Below are 19,566 nucleotides of genomic sequence, written 5' to 3' on the forward strand. Positions count from 1 at the left end.
CCCTCCTCTGTGCCTACTGCATGCACCCTCTAAAACCCCAGTCTCTGAGCTCTGGAAACCTCTCCGGCAGTGGGTCCCTGCCCCTATGGTAAGAGTGACTCCCGCTGTTGAGGATCTTGGCTTCCCACCCTTTCCATCACCTGTGTCAGCTCTCTGTTATAAAGAACTTCTAGGTTTTCCTCTTTATTGGTGATAAAGTTCTTTTTTTTAAGGTTTTTTTTTAAAGATTTTATTTATTTTTTTTAAAGATTTTATTTATTTATATTTTTTAAAGTTTTATTTATTTTTTTTTAAGATTTTAAGATTTTATTTATTTATTTATTTATTTGACAAAGAGAGAGCGAGAGTACAAGCAGGGGGAGCAGCAGGCAGAGGGAGAAGCAGGCTCCCGCTGAGCAGAGAGCCCGACATGGGGCTCGATCCCAGGACCCTGGGATCATGACCTGAGCCAAAGGCAGACGCTTCACCGACTGAGCCACCCAGGCTCCCCTTGGCTGATAAAGTTCTTAAATAATCGCCAACACTTTTATAGCGTTAGAAGTCTTTACCTTATGAATTTATGTAATCCCTATAGCTTTCCCATGAAGCGGGTACCATCACCGTCCCCATTTCACAGACTAGGCAGTAGAGAGGTCACATGGCAAATCAGTGATGGAGCTGGGACTCAGGAGGCGTTCAAGATCAAAGATTGAACCAAAACTAAAAACACAAGCGATAAAACCTACACCCACCTATGCAAACACACACCAAGATCTTGATTCACAGAACTTTTGGAGCAAGAACACATTAGGGGAATGGTTCCGAAATCACAGCTCCTGGACCGACAGCGTTAGCATCACCTGAAAACTTGTTAGAAATGTCCATCTCAGGCTCCACCCCCGACCTACTAAATTGGAAATGCGAAAGAGGAGATACGGAAGCACTCCGTGTTTTAACAGACCCCCCCCAGGTGATTCAGATGCTTAGTGAAGTTTGGGGACCACTGCTTTAGATAGTGGTTCCATCCTTGGATGTTGAGGTCCTAGGATGGTTCTTGGGTGTCTGTGCTTCTCTTCCCAAAAACCAAGCAATAGCTTATTTGCCACATGGCGTGGCTCCTTTAAGTGGCTCTGGATACCCCTGCATCTTGGGGAAGACACCGTGGTGGGCAGAATTGGGGTGTCCACATCCTCACCCTGGGGACCTGGGAATATGTCCTGTTATGTGGCCAGGGGGAATTAAGGTGGCTAATCAGTTACTTTAAAATGCAAAGATTATCCTGGATTATCCTAGTGGGTCCAATGTAATTATAAGTGTCCTTAAATGGATAAGAGGGAAGCCAATGACTCAGAACCAGAGGGATGGCTGGTTTTGAACATGGAGGAAAGGGGCACAAGCCAAGGAAAGCAAGTAGCTTCTAGATGCTGAAAAAGGCCAGGAAATACATTCTCCCTTAATGCCTTTAGAAGGAACACATCCCCGTCAAAGCCTTGGTTCTAGTCCAGTGAAATCCGTTTTGGACTTCTGACCTCTAGAACTGGAAGATAAGAAATTTGCATTGGTTTTGGCCAGTGAGTTTGTGATAACTTGTTTCAGCAGCTATTGGAAGCTAATACACACTCTGTACAGACATTCAGGGCATAGTAGAGACCAATAGCTGTAGTCCTTCGCAACTCATCTCTCACACCTCTTCCTCTCCTGGTCTTGTCCTCATTTTTTGTTTATTTGGTTGGTTTTGATTTTTTGTTTTTATTTAAGTAGGCTCCACACCCAGCACGGAACCCAGTGTGGGGCTCAAACTCACAACCTTGCCATCAAGGGCAGAGCTGAAATCAAGAGTCAGACATCTAACCAACTGAGCCACCCAGGCGCCCCCATCCTTGTTTTTTACACTTCCAAATCGGAGTCAACCTTCGCAGTCCTCCTTGACTAAATAAAGCCTATAGTTTGTGTGTCTTCTGGAACTCCCACTCTTCTCTTGGGACATTCCTTATTTGATGCTGGAAATCCTGGGGTCTCTGACGGCCACTCAAGCAGAGCCCGAGTTTTTCCTCACGGCCTGAAGACTTCAGGGTCAGGAAACAGTCTCAATGTTTCCAATCCACCGTTTACCCCCTCCATCCTGCAAAAACCCTTTCTTATTTAAAGTTCATGTTACTCTTAGCTCTCTCGCCTCTTCCCCATCTCCTTCCTGCCATCGATCAGCCTGCCAGTCCCTCCCCACCACTCACTGAAATGGTGGGTCGGACACTTTTCCTGTCTACCAGTGCCCTCACCAACACTCTTGAGGACAGAACTTCCGTGACGATGACTCTCACAGCACCTCTGGAGATCTCGTCCAACTGCACATCATCTAGTCTCTTCCATGGTCACACCTACACCTTGTCACCCGCAGTAACCACATCTCCCACAGAACCAACTTCAAGAGTTCAATCCAACGTCTTTTACTCTGGTCTCCCCCAATGCTACAAGCCTTTGATTTCATTGTGACTTGCAAATCCTGTCCTCACTTTTCTAACCGCCCAGCTACAAACCCATGGCTCGTGAGTTTAATCACTTCCTCGCAAATATTCTGAGTCCCTTGATCCCCCTCCCTCCCCCCCATCCCGCCCCAGATGTCACTGTCTTGCCCACCTGGTAAACCCCAGTCCTGGCTAAGCCCACACGTCTGCCTCCTCCATGCTGTCCCATGAGCAGCTGAGCTCTGTGTAGCAAATCACAGATCTGGGTTAAATGCTTTGCTTTAAAAATCACAGCCGTTATCCCCACGTGAGCCCTTCATTCTGCCTGATGCATCTGTTGCCCTTCGTTACTAACTTCCCTCCTCCCTGCCCTGCGATGACTATTCCATGGTTTCCTTTTTGCTCAGACCTTCCCCACTCTCCCCTCCCACACAGTCAGTTGGTATTCTCCCCTCACGCTTGCTGAGGAAATGTAAGCCGTCCCATGGAGGTGCTCTAAGCTTCTCATCAGCAGATCTGGAAGCCTTCCTTCATCATGACCCTTCTTTGCCCTTCCCCTCCTGTAAGGAAGAGAGCACCTTGCTCCTAACCTAAATAAATCCTTCCACTGCTGTCCTGAGTGCCTCTCCCTTTTGCTGACCCAAAGAATGTGCAGCTCTGGCTTTTCTTTCCCTCTCCCTCATCACAGGTCTTTCTGGAGGGACATCTATGGCTCTAAATGCTTCTCTATCAGGAATGAACAAAGGCATAAAATCAGTTACCTAAAATTCCACTTTCAGAGGTTAGATAAAAACCAGGAAAATTGACTGAAAATAAGTGGAAGACAAAAATAATTGTGATCAGAGCAGAAAACAGTGTAATTGAAAACAATCGACAAAGCTAAAAGTTAGTCCTTTTGATCAGAAGATTAGCAAAACTGGTAAACCCCACGCAAGACTGCTTAAGAAAAAAGGAGAGAGAGCACAAATGATCAATATCAGAAATGAAAGAAGGATTATCATGACAGACTGCATAATTACCAAAACAATTTAAGAAGAATACTAAGGATAACTTTATGTTAACCAAATTGACAACGCAGATAAAATGGGCCGGTCCCCTGAAAAACTCAGATAATCAAAACTGACACAAAAATAGCCTTGTATCTACCGAAAAGCTAAACTGATTATCAAATGTTCCAGGAAGAAATAACATTGAATTTACACAACCTACTTGAGGAAGTAAAGGAGGAATGAGCTAGTACTTGAAGATACAGAGTAAGCCAGACACAAAAAGGTATGGTTTCATGATTCTATTTTTTATAGTAATTTTTATTATATTACGTTAGTCACCATACAGTACATCCCTAGTTTTTGATGTAAAGTTCCATGATTCATTACTTGCATATAACACCCAGTGCACCATGCAATACGTGCCCTCCTTAATACCCATCACCAGTCTATCCCATTCCCCCAGCCCCCTCCCCTCTGAAGCCCTCAGTTTGTTTCCCAGAGTCCATAGTCTCTTCATGATTCTATTTTTTTTAAAGATTTATTTATTTATTTTAGAGAGAGCGAACAAGTGTGGTGGGGGGAGGAGCAGAGGGAGAGAGAGAATCCCAAGCAGACGCCCCACTGAGCTTGGAGCCCAACATGAGGCCAATCCCACAACTGCTAGATCATGACCTCAGCCGAAATCAAGAGTCAGTTGCTTAACCGACTGAGTCCCCCAGGCGACCCTCATGATTCTATTTAAATGAAGTTCTAGAATAAGTAAAACTAATTTTTTGTAGAAAACTTCAAAACAGTGGTTTTCTTTGTTGGGATAAGAGATGAACTGGAAGGGAATCCCAGGGAACTTTCTAGAACAATAGGAATAGGTGAACCAGGTGGCCAAATCATCCATTACGCTTTCCAGTATAAGTAGATTTAATGACTAGTCACCCAAGAAGGGCAGAGAGCTGAAGGCAGACATGAATCAGAGCAGCACAAGTTGGCGGTGGCCATTGGGTGCCGAGCGAAGGAACATTTATTACCTTATCCTGTTTGTGTTGGGTGTGCTTTACATCTGCTTGATCAAGAGTTTTCAAACGGAATAGTCAGGTAGTGTGATTCATAAAGTGAGATATTCTTTTTTTTTTTTTAAGATTTTATTTATTTATTTGACAGAGATAGAGACAGCCAGAGAGAGAGGGAACACAAGCAGAGGGAGGGGGAGGAAGAAGCAGGCTCATAGCAGAGGAGCCTGATGTGGGGCTCGATCCCACAACGCCGGGATCATGCCCTGAGCCGAAGGCAGACGCTTAACCGCTGTGCCACCCAGGCGCCCCTAAAGTGAGATACTCTATTTGTACAACACACCATTTCAAATCTGCAGGCCTCAGGTCTGCCCCAAATAAAGTAGATTGGTATTTCCTTCCAGTCCTATTTTGTAAATTGTTCCGACCCAAACTGAATATGCACTTTTGCACCCAGCTTTTCCTACTCACGTGCCACTGTAAGCATATCTGCACACAGTTTTACAGTTTTTGTGGTCATCACTTTTAATGGCTACCCCTCTGGCTTCTTAATGCTGAAACTCAAGTTTTATCTCATTATTTTACCTACGGTGAATGTTAGCGCTACTCAGAATAATAGAGCTTGAGAGCATCCCCCAGGACTGTGCATTTAACTATTTATTTTCTCTACCCTCACTTTGTACTAAGGAGGCCTTAAGGTGGCCTGAAAAGACAGATAAAATACGACAAGGCAGAATAAATTTAAAACAGAATACAAAAAGAGAAACATGGCTAAAGATAGAATTGAAGCAAAGATATTTAAGGAAGGGACAAATCAGACACCCTTCTTTGCCGAGGTATAAGTCAACAGAACATACCCAGAACACCTAACTTTGAGCAATGATGCTTAGTGTGTGTGTTGGTTGGGGTTGGGGTACAGAAGGGTAACCAAAGAAGGCTCTTACAAGACGTAGTTATTTACGAAGCACTAAAAAGTTAGGGGATATCTACACACCTGATAACTAAAAATAGTTGAGTAACTTCAGATGTAGTTTGGAATAGCTTTTAATCTCAGAATAGCCGAGATGCAGGGGAGAGGGATGGATTGAGACCCCAGTTCTGTTGCTTCCCAGCTGGTTATTTTGAGAAGATGGCTTCATCTCTCTGATCCTTCGTGTCCTCCTTTGTAAAATGGAGGGTAATAAACTGGCACCACAGAGCGCTATTGTGAAGATTTCTCACAGATTTCACAGTACCGGTTGAGACCTGCTGGGTGGTGGGCACTCTTCCGGTCCCGCGGGAAGGGATGGCAGGTAAATCTCCACCCTTGTGAGACTCTCTTCTAGTGGAAGTGAAGATAGAGAGAAGGAACACATAAGCAACGTAATTTCAGACGATGATACTTTGATTCAAGAAAATGGCGCACGTAATGGGGCTAGAGGAAAAGGGACTATGTGTGTGAACTTTGCAAGATCTGTTGATATGGGATGGGAATTCCTCTCTGCAAAGATCCTATTTTAAAAGGAACCTGAAAGATGTAAAGAAAGGTGTCCAAGAAGAGCCATCGAAGGAAAGGAAACACCAACACTGAGCCTTGTGATCTCAGTTATATGGAGCTGGTGATGTGTAGCCCTTCTTTTTAGAAAAAGACATCACCTATGGGAGACAATCATCTGAGGAGGGCATCCTCTATTTGAGAAAAATCAGGTCTTTTCTGTTCTCTGTAGCAGAGTTACATTCTTCTGGCTCATCCAGTGTGGAGGCTTGGGGCCATGGTGGCTTGGCTAGGCTGAACTCGATTTTCCAGAGTTTCTTTTCTTGGGTGTTTCCAGTAAGAGGGTGTCGGGATCCTGGAGAGACCAGTGGGAGGTTTGGAGGGTTTGGGCGCTCACACTTAGCTGTGCAGTGGCTCTGACTGCCGGCCTCATCCATATGAGGCTGGGACTGCTCCAACCTCCCCAGGTCCCCCTCCACCTTCTCCGACTCCAGCCCCACCAGGAAGGGTCCAGCCTCTGCAGACCCCCACACCACCAGGTTCAGCAGCAGCAAGAACCACCAGGGGCTTCTGTCCATCCTCATTGGCCTCCAGCTTGTTCTTACTTGCCTCTACTTTACCCCCATCCTTCCTTCTTGGAGGCCTGCCCTTTGTGCCCTTTGGACTTCAAGCTCCAGCATGAACTGTGAAGATAGCAGCCTTACAGAGCCTGCTTAAATCAGCCTCCGCAATTAGGTAAGGTCAAATCCCGTATCTAATTATATGCCCATACTTAATAATGTTAATAATTATATATTATATACTTTATTTTTATTTTATTATTTATTTTATTATTACTTTATTTCATTATATTTTTATTTTATTTTATTATTTATTTTATTTTATTATATACTTTATTTTAATAATTATATATTATATACTTTATAGTATATTATATATAATTAGAGTTATAGTTTGCATATATATAGGGATTAGTGTTTGTGCTTCTCCAAAGGATCCCTGATTGATCCACCAAGAGTGGTATCAGATCAAAGAGAAAAATAAATAGGACCAAATACATCTCTGATTTGCACCTGGAAATCTCGAAATGTACTTCAAAAAACTCTTCACAAGTGGGACAACTCCAGGCACACACAGATGTGTAAGATGTATTCTAGAAAGAAGATATGGCCCAGCTTGAATTCCCTTGGTAGTCACAGTTCCAGTTCTCTGGGAACCTCACCAGGGCCCTAAGCCAGGGCTCTGCCCGCGGACACCAGAAATGAGCAGGTAAGAGAATGCTGGGAAGGGCAGTGTAGCCGAGCCAAAAGCACCGACTGGGTCCTGTCTCTACGTCAAAGTCAAGAAAGATCAATTGAGGTCACCTGGGTGGCTCAGTAGGTTAAGCATCTACCTTCAGCTCAAGTTATGATCTCAGGGTCCTGGGATCGAGTCCTGCACTGGGCTCCCTGCTCAGTGGGGAGCCTGCTTCTCCCTCTGTCTGCCGCTCCCCCTGCTTGTGCTTGCTCTCTCACAAATAAATAAAATCTTTAAAAAAAGATTTAGATTTTAGGGAGAGTGGTGGTTTACTTATTTTGGAAATAGAACAAACTGTCAGATGGGGCCATACTTGAAAAACCAATAGAAGTTAACAAGTCTACCAAAATTGAAGTTTATTATTTTGCGAGGTTCTTAAATGGCCTCGTAGGGAGGAAAAATATATCTCTGGGTGTTTTATTCACCATAGGGTTCTGTTCTTTTCTTTTCTTTTCTTTTCTTTTCTTTTCTTTTCTTTTTCTTTTCTTTTCTTTTCTTTTTTCTTTTCTTTTCTTTTCTTTTCTTTTCTTTCTTTCTTTTTTTTAAGATTTATTTATTTGAGAAAGGGAGAGAGAGCACACAGAAGGAGAGGGAGAAGCAGACTCCCTGCTGAGCAAGGATCCTGATGTGGGGCTCGATCCCAGGACCCTGAGATCATGACCCAAGCCAAGGGCAGACGCTTCACTGACTGGGCCATCCAGGTGCCCCTTACCATAGGTTTCAAAACAACCGTAGAGGACCATTGTCATTCCCCAGGCAGTCCCCAGTCAGAAAGTGGCCCTGGGGAAAGCCAAGGCTTAAGGTGGTTTACTTAGCTTATAGTTGCTGGAAAAGTGAGGGTCCTGGGCACCTCTATTAAAGCCTTTCTTCATTGTCAATGTAATAGGTCTTCCTTCCATACTTAGTTTTGGCTGGAAGAACCCACATATTCTTGGCATTGTGATATACCAAGCCTGGACAGTGAATCATGAATTAGGTCTCCTTGACACATTTGGTAAACGTTATTCCTTTGTTGACAAAAGAAGAGATCCATGGGAGGATAGGCTGCTTTTCTGCTCCCCCCACCCCTACCCTACCTCTCTCCATCTCTCCTAGATCCTGCTTCTAAAAGATGCTCAGAGCTGCACCCACCATCTGACAACCATGAACGCAACAAGCCGCCATACTGGGGTTGACAGAGTAGAAAGAAAGAGCCTGGACTTTGTCGAGGTGATTGAAGAGCTGAACCAGTCCTGGGCTTTCTTCCCACCTGCAGACTCCATGCTCTCGGAGTTAATCACATGTCTTAATGCATCAGCCTCTGCACAAGGGGCATTCGGATAGTCTGGACTCGGTCCTTAAGGCTGTGTGTTGTTTGTTTTCTTTTGCCAGTAATAAGGTGTTACCGAGTTCTGTATTTGATATATGGTTTATTAAGATATTTCCTGTGTAGCGACACCTGGCTGGCTCAGTCGGTAGCACACACACCTCTTGATCTCAGGGTTGTGAGTTCGAGCCCCACGCTGGGTGCAGAGATCCCTGAGAATAAAACGTTTTCTTAAAAAAAGGTACTTCTGGTATAAATTGCAATATATTTGTCATATAAGGAAGCAAGCACTCCATCCGTTAGTGATACCATGGAAGGTATCCTCAGATGTATAACAATCCGTTCCCAACAATTAACCAGTTCTTCCATGGTATAACTGGAATATATAAAGTCTAAACGGTCACAAAAGGAGACCATATATCCAGCCACGCTGAATTTGCATTGGCAGGGGGAATACATATGTAAATAGAAGTTATAGTCACCTTTTATGGAATTAAATCAAAACAGACCAAAATATATATATATATTCTACAAACCAAGCAAACCCCCGAGACTGACAAGGATGAGACTTGCCAATTTGTACTCTTTGCAAAAGTTCTGTGGTTCATTTTCTGACAGCTGGCACAAGAAAGATTTAAAAGTCTGAAGAGCATGGAGGAGGTGGTTTCCATCTGTGGTCATTACCTGATCCTGTTGATTTCAACTGCCGGGACAAACTCCATGGGGCGCTGTTTTTTATTTCGGATGCTTAAACAGTTTATTATAGGAATATTTCTCAGGCAGAGAAGGGTGCAGAAAATAATATAACACATATCCACGTCCTCACTGCTGATATTTGACAAATGTTAACATTTGCCATTTGCTTTGGAGGTTTTAAAAATAAAACTTTTCTGATACTTTAAAGCATCTGTACATATCGCACACAATCCTCTCTCCTTATTGTTCTAATTTGAATTTCATGGTGCACGTCTTTGCCACATTAGGCCACCTGCACACCTCACATCTGAACCATTTCTAGCAAGCTGCCACATGGAAGTCTGCTTTCAAAACATACTTCGGTTGGTAGAATTAAGCAGTGACACCTCCAGGTCTATACAACCTCCCTGACTCCCTTCTCATGAGCGATCCTCCACGTTTTGCACAAGAGATGAAACTTGCAAGACCGCATCTTTCTGCCTTCGTCCCAGCAACCTTCCAAATAACCGGGGTCCTTGCTAGTTTCCGGGACTATCAGATTCCTAGATGCAGCGCCCAAGGCAACCCTCAAGGCTAGGGAAGATAATGGCCACCAACGCAGACATGTTGAGGGTGGGGGGTGCCTACACCCCAAGCAATCCTCCAGCACCAGAAGAGTGTCCTACAACTCATCTCAACTCCGGCACTATCTACCTGGAGATAACCTCAGATACCACAGGTTAGGGGTCCAGTCCTACAGGACTGCCATCCCCCATCTTCTCCCTTCAGACGCCAATGGCAAGTCACCCACCAGCGAATGGATCGGAAGTTCCCACAACCCCTTCTTTGGGTGCAATTAATCTGCTAGAGCAGCTTACACAACTCAGAGAAACATCTGGAAGAGATGCAGAGGGCAGGTATGCGGAAAAGGCATTGAACTTCCACACCCTCCCTGGTGCACCGTGCTCCCTAAAGCTTCAAATGCACACCAACCAACCCGTAAGCACTCCAAACCCTAGCCTTTTGGGGGTTGATGGCGGCCTCATTACATAGGCACGATTGATGAAATCCCTGACCATTGGTGATTGAACTTGATCTTCCGCTCCTCTCCCATCTCAGAGGGCAGGGGGTGGGACCTCTCAGCACAAGGTTGGTTCCTCGGGCCACCAGGGGCTTTCCCCAAAGTCACCCTATTAACATAGCAAAAGACCCCTTTATGGCTCTCCTTACTCAAAAATCTCAAGGCTTTTAGGAGCTCTGTGCTGGCAACTGCATCAAGGACCAAATACAGCTTCTTATTATAAATCAGAACATCGCACTACTCCTTTGGGAAAGTCCTGGTTGGAAAGAACAATGCAGGAAACCCCTCGCCATCCTCAGGGTGCCGCTCAGGAGGGGAGCACCTTCCGACTAGCTTCTTCCTCTTGTTTCCCTGAAGAAAGCGGACCTGGGTGGGGGGCGATGTCAGAAGGTGCAAGCCTTGGCTGGCGTTTCCGTATCTCACACCTACCTCCCCAGGGCTCTTTCCACATCCTGCCCCCTCCCTGAGACCTCACACTTTGCATCCCCAAGACTGTCCCCAGACTCCATCCTGGTGTATCTGCTGGGGACTCACATTTCACTCTGTCTCTGCCACACTCACCTTGCATGTTACCTTCTCAGCAATCTCTTCCGCTCCCAATCGAAGCTCTTAAATGCCCCATCCTGGCCACAGTCCTATATAAAACTTCCCTGGGGCACCTCGGTGGCTCAGTTGGTTAAGTGTCTGCCTTCGGCTCAGGTCATAATCCTGGGGTCCAGGGATTGAGTCCCGCATTGGGCCCCTGCTCAGCTGGGAGTCTGCTGTTCCCCTCCCCTGACCCCCACTCCAGCTCTCGCTCTCTCTCTCTCTCTCTCTCTCAAAAAAAAAAAGGCTCAAAATTAATTTTAATGTAATGAATGAGTTATATTTAAATAATTCATAATGGGATTTTTTTTTCAGAGAGCTTCGAAGAATCCAATTTGTCCCAGTTGAAAGAACTGGTCAGTGCTTGTCCCTTCTCGGCACTCCCACCCTTTGTAATTTTTCAGATAAAGTGCTGATTCTTCACTAACATCTGTATTCATTTATTTTCCATGTGGTAGTTTCTAAGGCTTGAGTCCCTTGGATTCACCGAGGCTCCCTTACACCTGTCACATGCTCATATACCAGCACTGGCCCCCAATAGTCTGAATAAATGTGATTAAAACAAACACTGAATTCATTTGAATGACTTTTATATTTTTGGCTCCATGTTTTTAATTTTCAGCTTTAAAATCTTTAAAGATTTATTTATTTATTTTAAAGAAAGAGAGAGAGAGCAGGTGTGCGGGGTGGGTGGGGCAGAGGGAGAGTGAGAGAGAATCCCAAGCAGATTCCCCGTGAAGGGCAGAGCCCAATTCAGGACTCGATCTCACACCCCTGAGATCATGTTGTGACCCAAGAGTCAGTCGCTCAACCAACTGAGCCACCCAGGCGCCCTGTTTTCAACTGTTTTAAAATATAGGCTTTGGGGCACTTTGGTGGCTTGGTCAGTTAAGTGTCTGCCTTTGGCTCAGGTCATGATCCCAGGGTACTGGGATCGAGTCCTGCATCAGGCTCCCTGCTCAGTGGGGGATCTGCTTCTCCCTCTGCCTCTGCCTGTCCCTCCCCCTGCTTGTGCTCTCTCTCTCTCTCTCTCTGTCAAGCCAAAAAATATAAATCTTTAAAAAAAATAAAAGTAAATAAAATATAGGCTTAGATTTGCCCCAGAAATTGGATAATGAAAAACACAAATGTGTTAGTAAGGAAATGCAAGAAATTACTCAAATGTTAAGGAAAATTAATTCTTTGTGGACTGATATTTATTATCATATAATTTATTTTTATATATGTTATACTGCATATAACATATATATACATAGATAACATAGATAGATAGATAGATGATAGATGATAGATAGATAGATATAAATATTTTGGCTAGAAACTCAGCTACTCAACAGAATGCTTTCCCCCCTACGTTCCGCATGCTGGCGCACAGGGCAAACGGTCTGGATTTTTCAGTTAGCTTTAATTTCACCACCTCCATTAGCCAGCTCCCCTGAGAGACCCCAGAGCTGACAGAAGATGAAGCAGAGAAGGGAGCTATGACTCGAGAAGGCCCTTCCAAGTTTCCCTGCTTCCATATAATTCTCTTGCCAATGCATCATGCATTTCTCAATTCCCTTAATTCAACTAAAGCTGTCGAGCATCGACTGTTAATGAACCCGTGTTTGGTGTTATGAGTAAATTGCGTTGAACAGAACAGGATCTCTACCTTGAGATCCTTACATTCCTGTGGAAATAGGACATGTACACACGCTGACAGCTTAATGTGTGGGTCGTTCCCTAAGACAAGGAGCAAGCGAAAGGAGTCGTTAATTCGCCTAGGGAATTGGGGAGAAGCAAATATGACTTGAGCAGACCCTGCCCTTGGTCACTGGGTAGGATTCTGACAGTGGGGTGGTGGCCAGAGGGCATTTCTAATAGGACACCCAGAGTAACTCGAGGTCCAGAGGTGGGACGCTGCAGAGTGGGCTTGAGAACGCTGGCAAGTCGAGGCTGTGGGAGCCAGTTGTGAACGGGGTTTGCGGAGCTTAGGGATGTGTGACCCCATGGCTGTCACCAATATCTTTCTACAGGTGTGGCTGCAGACCCCCAGCGGCAGCCGCTGGAGTTGGCTGGAAATGCAGAGTCTCAGGCCCTGTCAGGGACTTGTTGAATCAGAATCAGCATTTTAACAAGGTCCCAGTGATTTGCGTTCACATCGGAGTTTGAAAAGTGCTTACTTAGTTATCCTATGTGGGTCTGGAAGTGACTTCTCTCGGGTCACGTGGAAGGCTTGCTGGCTAATTTCCTTCTACCAGTAGTCGCTTCTAAATCCTTAAAGAATACACTTAAAACCTGGATTTCCCCGGGGCGCCTGGGTGGCACAGTCATTAAGCGTCTGCCTTCGGCTCAGGGCGTGATCCCAGGGTTCTGGGACCAAGCCCCACATCGGGCTTCTCTGCTGGGAGCCTGCTTCTTCCTCTCCCACTCCCCCTGCTTGTGTTCCCTCTCTCGCTGGCTGTCTCTCTCTGTCAAATAAATAAATAAAACCAAAAAAAAAAAAAAAAACCAACCTGGATTTCCTGAAGTTTTCACTTCAGTGTACGACAGTTACTACTGAGTCCTTGTCAGAAGAGGGATTTAGCTCTTTCCCTTCCCCACCCTTGGTCTTCCTCTCTGCCCTACCTCCCAGGGTTTGAGCAATTTTGTCCTGTCCTGTTATTATCATTACTTTGACATTCTGTATTGCTTTTTCTTTCAATAGTTGTATGATTTTCGTTGTTTTTGTGGCTAGGTATGACAAAGTTGTTTAGATATGACCCCTAGGTGTATGAAGTCAACGCCCACCAGCAAGCACCTGATAATATCACTACCCTACTTTGCATATTTAACCCATCTCCTGGCTTTTCACCTTCCCGCGTAGACTTTTAAGAATGTGTTCCTGGGTCATATGCTCTTTACGTTGGTGTCTATCTACTTTCGTAGCATGGGAATGGAGGTTTTACAAGGAAAGGGGTTCTCGAGTGCCCCCAAAGCTCTCTAAACCCAACACTGAACATTGAAGAAAAATCTGAGGTTGGCCCAATTTCGTTTTCTGTTGTAAGTGACCTGTTCATTGCATGGAGATGTTGGTAGGATTCTGTATTCCTAAAATAACGCTGTCCCTGTAGTATGACTAGCTGGTTATTTCTTTTTGTTAATTTTGCCTAAGAATTGGTGAATTCTTCTGGTGTGGACATTTGGATCTTCCCTAAATTCCAGGAATTTTTCTTTTCATTGATCTTTGAAAATGTTTGTGTTCCCTTTTGTTCTGTCCTCTTCTTCAGGAATGCCGAGGATCTGTTTTGTGGTATCTGGGCTATTCCCCCTTCCCCTGCCCTGTCATTTCGGATTATATCCGTTTCTTTGTTCCCTTTCTCTGCATTATGTGCCATTTTTAGCAAAACTACCCACATCACATAATTCGATTTTTGCAGCTCTGATTCTTTCCCCGTTACTTCAATTCTTATTGTGATCTCTGCAACAAAGTTATTTGAATTCTACCTTTTTCCTTATGTCTTCACATCCCTTTCCTTCTTAACCTATTTTGTCATCTTCTTTTCAATGAGTCCCACTTACAGCAAACCCTGGGTTAATACAGTCTAAGCTTTTCAAGTCTCTCTCTCTCTCTCTTTTTTCTTTCTTTCTTTTTTGTTTTTGCTCCTTGGGATACAATGTTTCAATGATTTCTCACTTACAGTTTTCAAGGCTGTGTATTTCTTTCTGTAATGTTTTCCATATTAGAGTAAATTCCATGTAGCTGTTTGCCCTGCTGTTCACTCTTCCTTCAACTTACTCAGATACATCTGGAAGAATCAGTTCACTGAATTGCAGGGGCGGATGTTCCCACGGACCACTTGCTTTTTGCCCAGGGCTGCTGATCACCAGCTCAGCTGTTTCGTGTCCTGAGAGAAGTGGGAAAGGAGCCGAGGCCAGGGCACTCCCATCAGGAGGACGCATGTGTGTATTTTGAGTTTTTGTTTTGTTTTGTTCTTAAGATTTTTAAAATTTATTTGAGAAAGGGCGAGAGCGTGCGCACAAGTGGGGTGAGGGGCAGAGGGAGAAGCAGACTCCCTTCTGAGCAGGGAGCCCATGTGGGGCTTCATCCCCAGACACAGTAGACTTTTCCTTGGTTCTTCCTCTCTGCCCGTCATCCCACAAGAGGCAAAAGCCTGGTCCGTGTTACAGACAAGCTACATGGGGAGCCTGCTTTGCAACCCACTGGCATGGTCAGGGATGCCGTCCACACAGTCAGGGAGCCCCAGCTCTCCCACGACTTCTCCACAACCTCTCATTCCAGGCTCTCAGTTGGATTTGTCTCGATTTCCTTACCTATTACTCAGACGGTTGCATGGACTTCTCAGGCAGGGGACTTACCTGTGGATTCCTAGTATCTTTCTCGGGTTTGGTGGGATCCACTCTTGATCCAGAGGTAACCACACTCGGTGGGTTGGGACCCAACTGTAACCTTCGTGGTGTGGGTACCCTTCCCTTGCCTCTGCCCTGAGAAGAGCGTTGAGTTTTCCCTTTATCGCTGCTTCATTTCCGTCAGTTTCTGGGACATAATCATTCATTTGCCCCCATCACAGTGCACTAGACTCTATGTCGTCTTAAGCTGTCACATCTCAGCTTTGAGCCCACTCTCTGTGATTCTGGGTCCAGGGTCTTGTTTGGCCAGTGGGTGCCCCGCGTGAGGCTCCACCCAACAGCAGGTGACGGAGGGAGCCTGACCCGAGGGAGAGAAAATCAGCTTCTTCCTGTTCATAGCTGTCCTGTCAGCCTTGCCCCAGGATGCTCTTGACCCTGACAGGGGTCACTAATTCCAGTCTCCAGTTTTCTCCCCACCCTGCCCAAACCAGCCTCATCAGTCCCCCCACCCCCAACCAAGAGACCGTGGCTGTGGCCAGCCAGCACCCTGTGGCTCTAGGTCCCAGTTCTTGGGGCTCCTCCTCTGAGCAGCAGCTCACTAACACCTGCTAGCCAGGTGGCATCCTCTCCTCCAAACCCGGACCCCAGTTCTGCAGGGTCCCTCTTGAAAACTTGGGGGCTCCAGGACTCACAGCCTCTCTCCTTCAATCCCCAAACCCACATCACTGGTCCTCCTCAATCTTTTCAGTCCTCGGTACCCGTTTCCCCAATTCCTTGTACGAAACCCCTTCTCTTAAAATTACTGGAGCTGATTCTGTCTTTCTGACTAGACCATGACTGATACAGAGAGTCAGCCTTCACAGAGCTTGTCTGTTTCAGTCCTGGAAAGGAAACAGACAAGTAAACCAACAGATACAAGGTGACAAATTCTCGGCTAAAATAAACATAGGAAGCAAAAGAGACACAAAAGACGGGATACCAATGGGCCCTTCGGGGGAGCCACAAAGTACTTCACGGACAAAGCAGCATCCAGCTGAGACCTGCAGATAGGTTGGAGTTAGTTAGGGGGTGAATGGAGGGGAAAAGACTGCTGGAGTCCTGAGACAAGAGAGGACATGGCATGTGTGCATCCCCTGAGTAGGGGAAAACTAGAGAACAGTTGAGACTCAGAGGTAAGACAGCACCTGGTGTGACTGACAATGTTGATATGTTGCTAGGACACATGGTGAGGTTGAGAGTGGCGAGAGAGCAGTCAGAAGAGTTAAGGGGATTTCAAGTCAGGATCAACCTTCTTATAAGCAATTTTAAGGAGTTTGAGGACAATTTCGAGCCACTGAAGAGTTTCACACAAGAAAGAGACTTGACCAAATTTGCATCTTAGGAAGATGGAGTTGAAGGTGAGATGCCTGGGGGCACCTGGGTGGTGCTGTAGCTAATTAAGCATCTGACGCTTGGTTTGGCTCAGGTCATGAGATCGAGCCCCGCATCGGGCTCTAGGTTCAGCGCAGAGCCTGCTTAAGATTCTCTCTCTCTAAAATAAATAAATAAAATCTTTTTTTTTTTTTTAAAGGAGAAACGCCTGCAGTCAGGGAGACTAGATAGGAGGATTGCTCCATTTCCCCAAGGAAGAGATGTCGGTGACCTAAGGTAGGGTAGAGGAAGGCAGGTTTAAGAGACACAGGGAAGTTAGAATGAGAAGTTAGAGAGAGAGAGGAATCTGGGATTCATTCATTCAGTAAATACTTCATATAGTTATTAAATACGAACACACATGCACGCTCTCACCTATGTATTGGGAGCCGGGGGTGACGTCAGCGAGCAGGTGATACTCAGATGTTTGCCTTGTAGAACTTACAGGACGATACAGGGCTGCTCCCCGAGGCAGACGGATCTCTGGGGTCAGATGAGATACTCTTGTGTAATTTGTTTCTACTTCTATCAATTCCGTAGCCTGTGCGACTCTGGAGTGCTCCCTGCGATTCGTGCCAGTTCTCAGGATGTGTCCTCAACCGTGAACGCTGCCTCTGCTCTTCACCATGTGGAAAAAGGTAAGAATTGCCATACTTCTTTCCATAGCTATAAAGTAATTCCTTCTCTCGAAAGTTTCTGCAAGGACAACACCGTTGAGGATGATGTAGGCAGCAAACAGTCTTAAAGTCCCTGTTAGAGGGGCGCCTGGGTGGCTTAGTGGGTGAAGCGTCTGTCTTCGGCTCAGGTCATGGTCTCGGGGTCCTGGGATCGAGTGCTGAGTAGGGCTCACTGCTCGGTGGGGAGTCTGCTTCTCCTTCTCCCCCTGCCCCTCCCCCCCGCTCATGCCCTCTCTCTCTCCTCTCAATAAATAAAAATCTTTAAAAAACCCTGTTAGATATTTCAGCTCTATAAAATCCATCCTGTGACACTGTTCCAAATAGTTCGGAATCAGGTGCAACCTCTCACTTCATCTTGAATTAAATCCCCGCCCTCGAACACCGCAAAACCCTCCCCATGGATGTGAGCCTTTTGGACACGCAGTAAAGCAAAATAAAGAGATATGACCCCTGGATGTCACTGAGTATTCCACTCTGATTCCGAAGGCGAGTGGAGACTGCTTCGAGGCCAGCCCTTATAAGCCCTGGAAAAGGGGCAAAACTACTGTGGAATGCTGGAGCGTGCACNGAGTGGAGACTGCTTCGAGGCCAGCCCTTATAAGCCCTGGAAAAGGGGCAAAACTACTGTGGAATGCTGGAGGGTGCACGTGTGTNCACGTGTGTGTGTGTGTGTCTGTGTGTGTGCTTTTTAAGGGATAAGAACCAACACTCACAAGTGAGTGGCCCATGGTCCTAACAAGAACAAGACTTATAACCCGTAGAGTTCAAGCCGCGGGTGTTCAACGTGGTAGGAAGCGCCACGAGCTAACGCGGAAAGTGGGCACGATCTACCAGAACTGTGCTAACGTCAGAGTCTCGGCAGCAAACTGAATTCACTGCATATGGTTCCAATGAGGAGAAATGTATGAGCAGACCACTCACAGAGAGGTGGGCTGCGTGTAGGGCACAAACAAGGGAGGAGGAATTACCCAGAGACGAGCACCGGAAGTAAGCTGTTGCCACCCCTGGAGGACTGGAACAGTGGAGGGGGGGCCCCCCAGTGGGGGCTGCAGCCCAGGAGGGAAGGCAAAGATGAAATACCCAATCTGGGAGGAGGAGTGGGACACGTACCCTGACCCCTCTCCTCCACTTTCCAGTCTCCTGCCAAGACTTCCCATAGGTTGAACCCAATCAGAAACCATCTGGAAGGAGAGCCTGGCCGGGGGGGCGGGGTTGGCTCCAGGACATAGTGCTGAGCAGAGAAAGGAGTTTGGGGGAGAGGCATTGGCAGATGGAGAATAATCACAGAGGATTTCTATCTGGTAAGAAGTTCTGCTCTGAAAAAGAAAAAAAACTCAGTAGTCTCCTGTGTGTGGGTTTGGGACAATTTATTCCAGCAGACGCATGCCAGGAAAGACTGGCTGGCAGGAAATCACGGCTCAGAAGGAGGACCATGCAAGGTCCATGGTCTGACCCTGGAGGAGAATGGGCTTGCGTGGTGTCTCTGGAGGAGGGGTGATAGTGGGTTTGGGGCCAGGCTCCTGCCATCACGTGTGACCTGTCTGCTCCTGACTTTCTGTCATTTCCAGGTTGGGCCACTGCTCTGCTTGGAGGAGTCATAAAGAATTCTCCTGGCAAGCCTGCATCCCTTACTACGGTTGAGGAACGTTGCTGAGAGTAGGGTTTACTCTGACTAGGTTTATAAAACTTGACATCTCGTGCTGAAAATGCTCTCACTAGGTCATATCCCTCACCAAGCGATACAGGCCTGTCCATATTGTCAGAACCTGTGAGGACAGAGCAGCTCATTTTATCTGCAGAGAAGGGAGCTTAGTCCTTTAGGAAAGTTCTCAGGGTTTGCAAAAGGAAACCGGGCTGTAATTCCCCATCTTCTGTCCAACTTTCGAAGGGAGAGCAGTGCACTTCTCTCGGGAGGTTCGAAACTTTAAGAGGTGTCACTTCGTACCTTTGAATCGCAGGATGATACAAGGTGGTTTCTCCCACTTTAATGGATCTCTCTCTGTCCACGCCACCACGTTTCATTCTCCCCTGAATTACTACGGTGGCCTCATCACTGGTCTTGCCATCCCCAGCGTACCCTTCCACCTCCCTTGCCATGCTGCGACTGGAGAGATCTTCCCAACACACAAGTCTCATTAAATCAGACCCTGGCTTAAAACGCTGCAATGGTTTCCCATGGAAAATTCTTGGAAGCTTTTACCCCTGGGCACTATCTACCTTCATTCTCATTATTCTGCAACATCAGCTCTCTACCCACCGAGTGTGTGCACGCACACACACGCACACACACACACACACA

The sequence above is a fragment of the Ailuropoda melanoleuca genome, chromosome 17, assembly GCF_002007445.2.
Source record: "Ailuropoda melanoleuca isolate Jingjing chromosome 17, ASM200744v2, whole genome shotgun sequence".
In the NCBI taxonomy this organism is placed as follows: domain Eukaryota; kingdom Metazoa; phylum Chordata; class Mammalia; order Carnivora; family Ursidae; genus Ailuropoda; species Ailuropoda melanoleuca.